General features: G+C 44.6%; 1 pseudogene; it reads left to right on the forward strand.

Annotated features, from left to right (window-relative positions):
- Window positions 1-6,219: 6,219 nt before the first annotated feature.
- On the forward strand, window positions 6,220-8,956 carry LOC102419500 (annotated as a pseudogene).
- Window positions 8,957-9,176: the final 220 nt, after the last annotated feature.

Below are 9,176 nucleotides of genomic sequence, written 5' to 3' on the forward strand. Positions count from 1 at the left end.
TAAGGAGGTGGGATAAAGCAAAGGGGCAAAACTGCTGGGATAGGATAAAAAGTGAAATGATGGACATGTGCTTCTTTTACATAGATGGATACAGGATAGTTTAACATAGTTAACAGTTAACAATTAACTTGATAACAATAAAAATGAGGGGAAGTCCTGGTGCCATTTTTTGTGCTCTGAGGCATCTGGAAAACAAAAGGGAAGTTACTAGTACAAATTACCCAGGCATTTCACAGATATGTTAGATGCAAAAAAACAAATGGGCTTAGTAAAGATCTACCAGTGGTTCTCAACCCTCCTAATGCTGCGACCCTTTAATACAGTTCCTCATGTTGTGGTGACCCCCAACCATAAAATTATTTTTATTGCTACTTCATAACTTTAATTTTGCTACTGTTATGAATCGTAATGTAAATATCTGATATGCAGGATGTATTTTCATTGTTCGAGACCCATAGGTTGAGAACCGCTGAAAGTTGATCTTTGTCAGGGAAAATACTGTCCTGGGACGTGAATACCCACTATAACCTGTTTTTAGTTAAAGTTTAATTTCAGACCATTCTTTGTGGTTACTCTAGGTCTCTGATTTTACAAGACTGCCATGCAGGTCTTCCCTGAGCTTGTCAGGTTAGCATGTGGCCCCTTTTGTCCACACTCATACAAGGAAACAAACATAACCAAACAGCCACATCACACCTATTAGAATGGCTATTATCAATAAGACAGGTAATAACAAGTGTTAGAGAGGTTGTGAAGAAAAATGAGCACTCATTCACTGCTGGTGGGAATCTAAACTGGTACAGCCACTATGGAAAACAGTATGGTTGATTCTCAAAGAATTAAGAATAGAGTTGTCATAGAATCCAACAGTCCCTCTTCTGGGTATCTACCTCCAAGCTCAAAAACATTTATTCGCAAAGATATATATACCTCTGTGTTCATTGCAGCATTATTCACTGTGGCCAAGACATGGAGACAACCCAAGTGTCCTTCGATAGAGGATTGGATAAAGATGTGGTGCATACATACTATGGCTATGGCTCAGCCATAAGAAAAAATGAAGTACTGCCATTTGTGATAACATGAATTAAACTTGAGGATATTATCCTATGCAAAAAATGTCAGTCAGGCCTGTTCGGCATGGCTCAGTGGTTAAGTGTTGACCTATAAACCAGGAGGTCACAGTTCAATTCTCGGTCAGGGCACGTGCCCAGGTTGTGGGCTCAATCCCCAGAGTTGGGTGTGTTAGAGACAGCCAATCAATGATTCTCTCTCATCATTAATGTTTCTATCTCTTTCTCTTCCTCCCCCTTCCTCTCTGAAATCAGTAAAAATACATTAAAAAAGAAAAATGTCAGCCAGAGAAACCTAAGAACAATATCATTTAATTCATATGTGAGATATGAAATTGAAACTCATAGACACAGATATCACTATGGTGGTTACCAGACAAAAGGAGGTGGAGGGTAGTAAAGGGGAAAAATAAAAGCCAAATATATGGTAATGGAAGATGATTTGACGAAGGGTTGTGGGCACACATACAATGTAAAGATCATGTATCAGAGAAATATATATATTTGAAACCTATGTGATCCTATTCCGTAAGTAAACTACATCAAGTCTTAATTACTTTAAATTTTTTCACTTGTAATGCTAATGTTAAGACACCCATGGAATTACACTGGTGTCAGAATATGCCAACGAAAAATGGTCTCATTAAATGGAAAGATCCTAAATCTGGTTTATGGAAGGGTCCTGACCCCTTGTTAACCATTGGTTGAGGATAAGCTTCTGTATTTCCAGAAAACTCATCCAAGCTCTTGTGGATTCCTGCAAGGAACATTCAGCATGGATCTGAGAGAGGAACTGACCAGACTACTCCAGCCACAGATAGCAGAAGCCCTGAGCAACACGCTGAAGATAAGAAATGGGAGTAGAATGAAACAGAGGAGAAACAGTCCAGAGATGAGCTGGGGGGTGGTGAAGAAAGCTTGCCATGCTAGCAGTCATCAGTTGTGTGATGGTGCAGGTTGCCCTGGACAGAGCCAAAGCAGATCAGACCTGCATTGTCATTGCCCACCATTTGTCCACCATCCAGAACTCGAATAACATTGCTGCCATGTCACAAGGGACAGTGATTGAGAAGGGAACCCATAAAGAACTGATGGCTCAGAAAGGAGCCTACTGCAAACTAGTTCCTTAGATCCCTGGCAGCAATTTAAAAAGGACATAAAAGAACTCAATCCTTTTCATTGTCTTATATGTTTATTGCTAGTCTACAGAAGCAGATGAAAAGTCTTAAAGGAACTCAAGCCCTGCAGATGGCATACACCTTTCTAAATTTATTAAGAAAACAAGAAGGGGGAAATGCTGAAGGCTAAGACCAACAGTAGTTAGCATATTAATACGATATTCAGCAGGGCTAAAAATCAGCATAATATTGCCCTGCTGTTGGCCAAATGACTCAAGGCAATCCACTAACCTGATGATCCTCTTACTGTTTACTAAACTTTACTTTTGATATGCCTGTATGCATTCCTAAAGGGTAAATGTGTATTCAAGTAAATATAAGCATACGGGACCCAGAAGTCAGGGAGCTTCCCCACTAAAGGGAACTTGACACCTGCCTCCCCATGCCTTCTAAATTCATATTTTTTGTCTAGTGTATTCATTTGTGCGTGGCCCCTTCTTCAGATCCTGAATGCTAGCTGCAAATGGATGCGGATTCACAGCACACAATACAATGTAAAGATTATGTATCAGAGAAATATACATTTGAAACATATATGATCCTATTAACCAATGTTACCCCAATAAATTTAATACAATAAATAAATAGATAAATTTCAAAAGAAAGAAAAGAATTAAATTATTTCATTCTAGTTGCCAAAATAATAGGGGCATTAAAATCACAAGGGTCTTGGCTACCTGAGGACACTGAAGCACAGAGATTAACTTGCCTGAGGTCAAACTCTTAGAAGAGGAATATGCCCAGAGGAACATAAAGCAGGTGAAAGTATGATTTTTAATTGGGGAAGTCAATGGCTGAGGTGCAGGTGTTATAATGTACCCCATGAATCACACAAGGATGCCTCAAGAAGTCGAATTAAGGAGTCACATTTATTGCAAATCTGGGACTATGAGGGGGGCATTTTGCTCTCCAAATCTCGCAGTTCTTACCGAGCCCCAATACCAGATTTATATAGGCAAAAAATCACGAACGTATTGATTACATCTCAGGGTTTGGAATGAGGAACCTGGTTTGCAAAAAAGCAGTTTACAGGAGCAGATTTGAGCATGTTAGTTAAATTATAGTTTTGGGGCCCCTGATCACTGAATCAACAGAAACACATTGCCTGGAGCCATCGGGTCTTGGGACCTCTGAGTTGACAGGAACACATTATCTGGAGCCACTGAGGTAATTTAGGATAATTGTGCTGTCCTGGTTCCCAGATACAGAAGAATGTGCTTTCTAAAACCAGTGAGATCACAATCAATGGGATATTCAAACCACCAACAGCGAAGGATTCAATCGATTGGGATAGCATACATAAGTTCAGAAAATCAAAGTAACTTTTCTATTGTTTTAGCAAGCAAATAATGACAGAAGCCAAGTCAGCAGGGTTAAAATATTAAACATTTATCCAAACATGGTTGCTACCATGCTTCAAAGGCAGAGGGAGTTTCTGACTTGATTCCAGCATAGATCCTGAATCCCCAACCAAAATGAAGGATAAGCACCAGGAACAGACCTGATGGCCAGATGACCTCATGGAAGCCTGTGAGTTGTGCCTGTAGATGGGTCCTGGCTGCTGCTAGGAGTTAGAGGCCTTGAGAGCTCAGTCAGTGCATCTGGGCAGCACTGGGTGTTCTGAGGTAGGAGAGGTGACATGTGAGAAGCTGGAAGTGTTGAAGGAGTTTGGAGACTAAGAGAGCAAACCAAAATAAGGTTGAACCTAAACTAATTTATCTGGCTGCTTTTTTTCCCTCCCCCAATAATCCGAAGTTCACATAAGGTTTTTTTTATTTTCTTTTTTCTCACAGTACCTTGAATTCACACCAGGTGGCAACCTTCCCTGTGCCTCCTCTATTAAGCTGCTTCCAAAAAACATTTCCAGCAGATTTCAATTCCTTGCTTTAGTTCTTTTCTCATCTCCAGTCACTAGTGCCTCTGTTCCTACTCCATTATTTCAATCTCATTGGCAAAGGTCAACAAAGGCCCTAATTTGCCAGCCTTATGGTTAATCTTCCCCCTTAAGTCATCAAAGCATTTTTAAAAACTCTCCAACTTCAGGTTCTTATTTTCAACTTAGCTTCGTGGTATATCCACTGAATCCTTTATGCTTTTGGAAATATCCCATAACATATACCAGTGTATGGTGTGTGATCCTCACAACCTGTGGGACTCTGAGGAAGGCCATCTGGAAGTGGACCGTGGGACCTTGGGAGCCTGGTGAGTGTGTGAGCCCAGACTGCAAACTGCAGGGAAACAGCTGGCATTTTGATCTCACACAGTTTGCACACAGGTACACCCACCCCTGCCCACACCTGCTTGCTTTGTTTTCTGGACTCTCTATAACCATGAGCTGTGAAAGCCTGTGATGCGGAAACCTTCACCAGCAGGCCCCACCGGTGTCCACATAAGTCTAATGAACCCAGGTCCTTCACAGCCAGTCCTCTGGTTTATTTCTTTAAAACCAGCAGGCAAGCCCTAGCCGGTTTGGCTCAGTGGATAGAGCTTAGGTCCCAGGCTCGATTCCCAGTCAGGGCACATGCCTGGGTTGTGGGCTGGATCCCCAGTACGGGGTGTGCAGGGGGCAGCCAATCAATGATTCTCTCTCATCATTGATGTTTCTATCTCTCTCCCTTGCTCTCTGAAATCATAAGAAAAATAAAATCAGCAAGCAACACACTGATGATTTTCGCAGACATCAGCTCTTTGCAGAACACGTCGCGTAGTCCAGTTGGTGGAGGCAGGATGGGAGGTGGTGTGAATGTAGTGGGGAAATCCCAGGTGGCAACCCTGATTGACAGTTGGGGACCACCTGGAAAACGCCAATAGGACTATTTTTTGACCTGGAATCAGTGGTGCCAAAGCTGCCACTGGCAAATGAAAGGAAAATAAAGAAAATTTGTGTCTTGCCTGGCCAGAGTGGCTCAGTTGGTGGAGCATCATCCCATGAACTGAAAGATCACCAGTTCAGTTCCTGATCAGGGCACATGCCTGGGTTGCAGGCTCCATCCCCAGTAGGGGGTGTGCAGGAGTTAGCCAATTGATGTTTCTCTCTCTCTCTCTTTCCTTCCCTCTCTCTCTCTCTCTCTCTCTCTCTCAAATCAATAAAAACATGTTTTAAAAAGAAAAGAAAATGGGTCTTTTAAGCACCCTAAATTCTTCTGGGGCCCCTGAGGATGCTGTGGTCCCGGGGACAGGGCAGGAATTGGTGCCTCCCCCAAACTGTGTGGGCAGCAGGAGCAGTAGGGGTGACTGCCCCACCCCACTGTGAGAGGCAAAAGCTGACACTTTTATAACTGAAGTGGTGGAAGTTGTCCAAGTCTAATACCCTCCCTCTTCTCCAGCCTTTTTAGAAGTTGGCAAGGACACTAGGTAATTAAGCAACACACTAAAGGAATGCAATAATCACCAAGAATCCAAATGGTGGTTTAAGGTTAGTGAAGGTCTTTCAAAGTTATTAACATAAAATACCTGTTTGTTTTGCCTGGGTTTACAAAACAAAGTTCATGTTATTTACCTCTGTTACAAAAGTTCTCAAGAAAATGGCTGGGTAATAATTAACTTTAAAAACCCATACCGTTGGTAAGAATATATAAATTTGAAGCTGTGAATGAATATATTTTATACGTCATTTGAAGTATGTAAGTCTATTAGCCAACAAAAATAACCTGTTTCTAGAAGTTACAAAATGTATTCATGAATCTGCCCATCTAAAAAAATGCTAATTACTTGCTTTTAGATGTCACTACCAGTTAAGTTTTCTAAGAATTAAGAATTCTAATTTAGTTGGAAAAAAGTATATGGTTTTGGTAATGGAATGTGTAAGTTGTCTGTCTCCTTAGTAGCCTGGGAGTAACTCAGAGTCAAAGCTGGTGTGTCTGTGTCCCGAGCACAGGGTCCAACACACCAGAGGTGGTAGCAGATGTTGGCTACACGGGATGAGATGCAATTCTTTCCCTCACTCTCTCCACTACCAGGTGAGGACCATGTTCTGGTTGGCATCACTTCCCACCCTTCTGTGTGTGGTGACAGTGTCCTTCTCAGAACCCACAACCTGTGAAGATGCCCAGGAGGCCTGCTCAGTGATTGCCTGTGGCATCCCGGTCACCAATGGCACCCCAGGCAGAGATGGGCGAGACGGAGCCAAGGGGAAAAAGGAGAACCAGGTACCCAGGCTGGTCTGACTTATTGAATCTTTACTCCCCAGAGGGGTCTGGGACAGAGCCATGAGCAGGCTCCCCTTACATTATGATGGGGATGAATCTCTCAGGATAATTCCTGTGCATTGTCATTGTCTCCTAAACAAAGACGCTGCTGTGACCTGGCTCCCACCTTTCCACGCAGGAATAGGTGGTGTGTGGTTGTATCTAAGATGCGGTATCTGCAGCCCGGGCAGCTGGAACTGGAGGCAGGAGGGCTTTCTTTCTCAGGTCACCACTAGTTTGCTGTGGTTTCTGGAGTCAACGTGAATCTAGTGCTGACCTTTTGGAGGAAGAGAATGAGAGACAGACACTGGGTCACATGTCCTTCATCTTCCAACAGGGCAGGGGCTCCGAGGCTTGCAGGGCCCTCCAGGGAAACTGGGGCCTCCAGGAAGTAGAGGGGCTCCTGGGCCACAAGGAGTGAAGGGTCAAAAAGGAGATCGTGGAGACAGTTCAGGTAAGGAGCTCATCTCAGCATGGCGTGGGCTGAGGGGACCAGCCCGGGAACTGGAGGGCCAGGTGGGAGGGTCCCTTCTCCGCTGCCCCACTGGCAGACCTCCCCTCTGCTTCCTGACCCAGCACTGTCACTCCTCCCAGTCCTACTTGGGGCCTGAAGGGATTCCCACAGGCGCCTGAGAACAGACTTGCAACCCTGCTGGCCACCCCTCGCGGCCCCTGCAGATGGACCTTCTCCCTCAGCTGGAGCACCAATGCCAGGCTCCTGGATGAGCGGGAGGAAACCGTTCCCCTTGGGTTTTGGGTTTAAGTTTGTTGTCACAAGAGTGGCAGGAAGATGGTCTGCTTCATAAGATCCCTGGTGCAATGGAGTAATGAATAGAGTAACTAAATAAATTCATCCAAAGTGAAATAAAGTAATTAGTAACAAGAAAACAAAAGTGATGACCTCACATAAATATTTGCTCACTGACCCATCACAATTATAAGAATACCAGTGACACCACTGTGCCGCGTGACTCACCCAAATCCTGCACGTGCAGCGGGAGTCCCTTGAGTCCCATGGTGCCTCAAGACACAGAGTCAAGTAAAGCTGCGCCTCAGGACCCATATCAAGTCCCTCCTCACCACGCTCACAACCTCTTGGTGACCAGTCTTTGGTCGTTAGGGTGTGACAGCATCAGGGCCAAGGGGTTTTTATAATAGAGATTAAAGAGCCCACCTGCAATAAGAAATGAAAGCATGATTAAGAAAATGTTTTAAAAAGGAGAATGAGTTCTGTCTTTTCCTATAATTGAGTATAATATTGCAGTATTTAAGCAGTATGTGAAGGATCCAGAGCTACAGTTTGCAAGTTACCGTTATTGCTATTGTTACTCCTAGTTTCAGCGTTACAGTTCATAAGAGTTATGAATTATGTCTGAGAAGGCAGGAATACAGTTTTTTTTCACTTCCTTTTGTTTTCTTATTTTTCTGGAATAAGCATACTTCTTAATAAGCTTTTATTCCCCCCAAAATACTCTGTTCTTGAATTTAGGGTCTTTTTCTCAATATATGCCCTTCTCCCGTTGCTTTGCAGTTACGGAGACTAAGCTGGCTAACTTAGAGAGAGAGCTGAGGAGCCTGGAGGCAGAATTAGACGACATAAAAAATGTAAGCATCTGCCTGCCCCACTGGGTTCCCACTCTCCCCTGGTCCTTGAGGGCTCTGGGCTTTCAGGAGGTGGAAGAGAACTAACAATTGTCATCACGTATTATATACCAGGGCCTGTGCGAGGTTGGCATTTTCTCATAATATGGTTTCATTCTGTCCTCTCATCACTGCTGTTTGTGAGCATTATGCTTATTTAACTTACAAGTGAGAGAAAACAGGTCCAGGATTTGTAGACAATTCATTCAGCATCACCCAGGTGGGAAGCAGCAAAGAAAAGCTTGCATGGAGGTCTGCTGCCTCCATATCCTTTCTCTTTCCTCAGCACCGCTCCTCTCAGATGGCTGTCCCTGCCCCTCTCTATCCTGGCATCCAAGCCTGGCAGCGGAGCCCACGCATGGTTCCTTGTCCACCTGCACTGGGGCAGTTTGTGCCTGGGACTGTCTCCAGAACAGGCGCCCCCAGGAGAGGCTGCGCCCTCAGCAAGGGCCTTCCCTACGCTGAGGAGCTCCCCCTCACTAGGACCTGACCTGAGGGGCTTGCACATGGGCTCCTTTTCAGAGTCCTGACTCCCCGACAAGGGCGTGGTCACCTACTGGCCTGGGCTCCAGGCCGAGTCAATCCCACCCATCCTTTGTGATTTCAGTGCACACCTTCTCCTTGGGCAAGAGATCTGGAAAGAAGCTCCATGTGACCAACGGTGAAAAGATGCCTTTTTCCAAAGTGAAGGCTCTGTGTGCTGAGCTCCAGGCCACTGTGGCCACCCCCCGGAATGCTGACCTATAGCAAATGGAAGAATGATGAGCCTAATGACTTTGGCTCAGGGGAGGACTGTTTGATCCTTCTAAAGGATGGGCTCTGGTAGGACATCTCCTGCTCTTCCTCTGTCGTGGATGTCTGTGAATTGGCAGCCTGAAGAAGCAGTTCCTGCCCTAACCGGTTTGGCTCAGTGGATAGAGCATCAGCCTGGGGACTGGAGGGTCCCAGGTTCGATTTCAGTCAAGGGCCTGTGCCTTGGTTGTGGGTATATCCCCAGTGGAGGGTGTGTGGGAGGCACCTGATAGATGTTTCTCTTTCATCAATGTTTCTAGCTCTCTATTCCTCTCCCTTCCTCTCTGTAAAAACAATAAAATATA

The sequence above is a fragment of the Myotis lucifugus genome, unplaced genomic scaffold, assembly GCF_000147115.1.
Source record: "Myotis lucifugus unplaced genomic scaffold, Myoluc2.0 scaffold_2311, whole genome shotgun sequence".
NCBI classification, from domain to species: Eukaryota; Metazoa; Chordata; class Mammalia; order Chiroptera; family Vespertilionidae; genus Myotis; species Myotis lucifugus.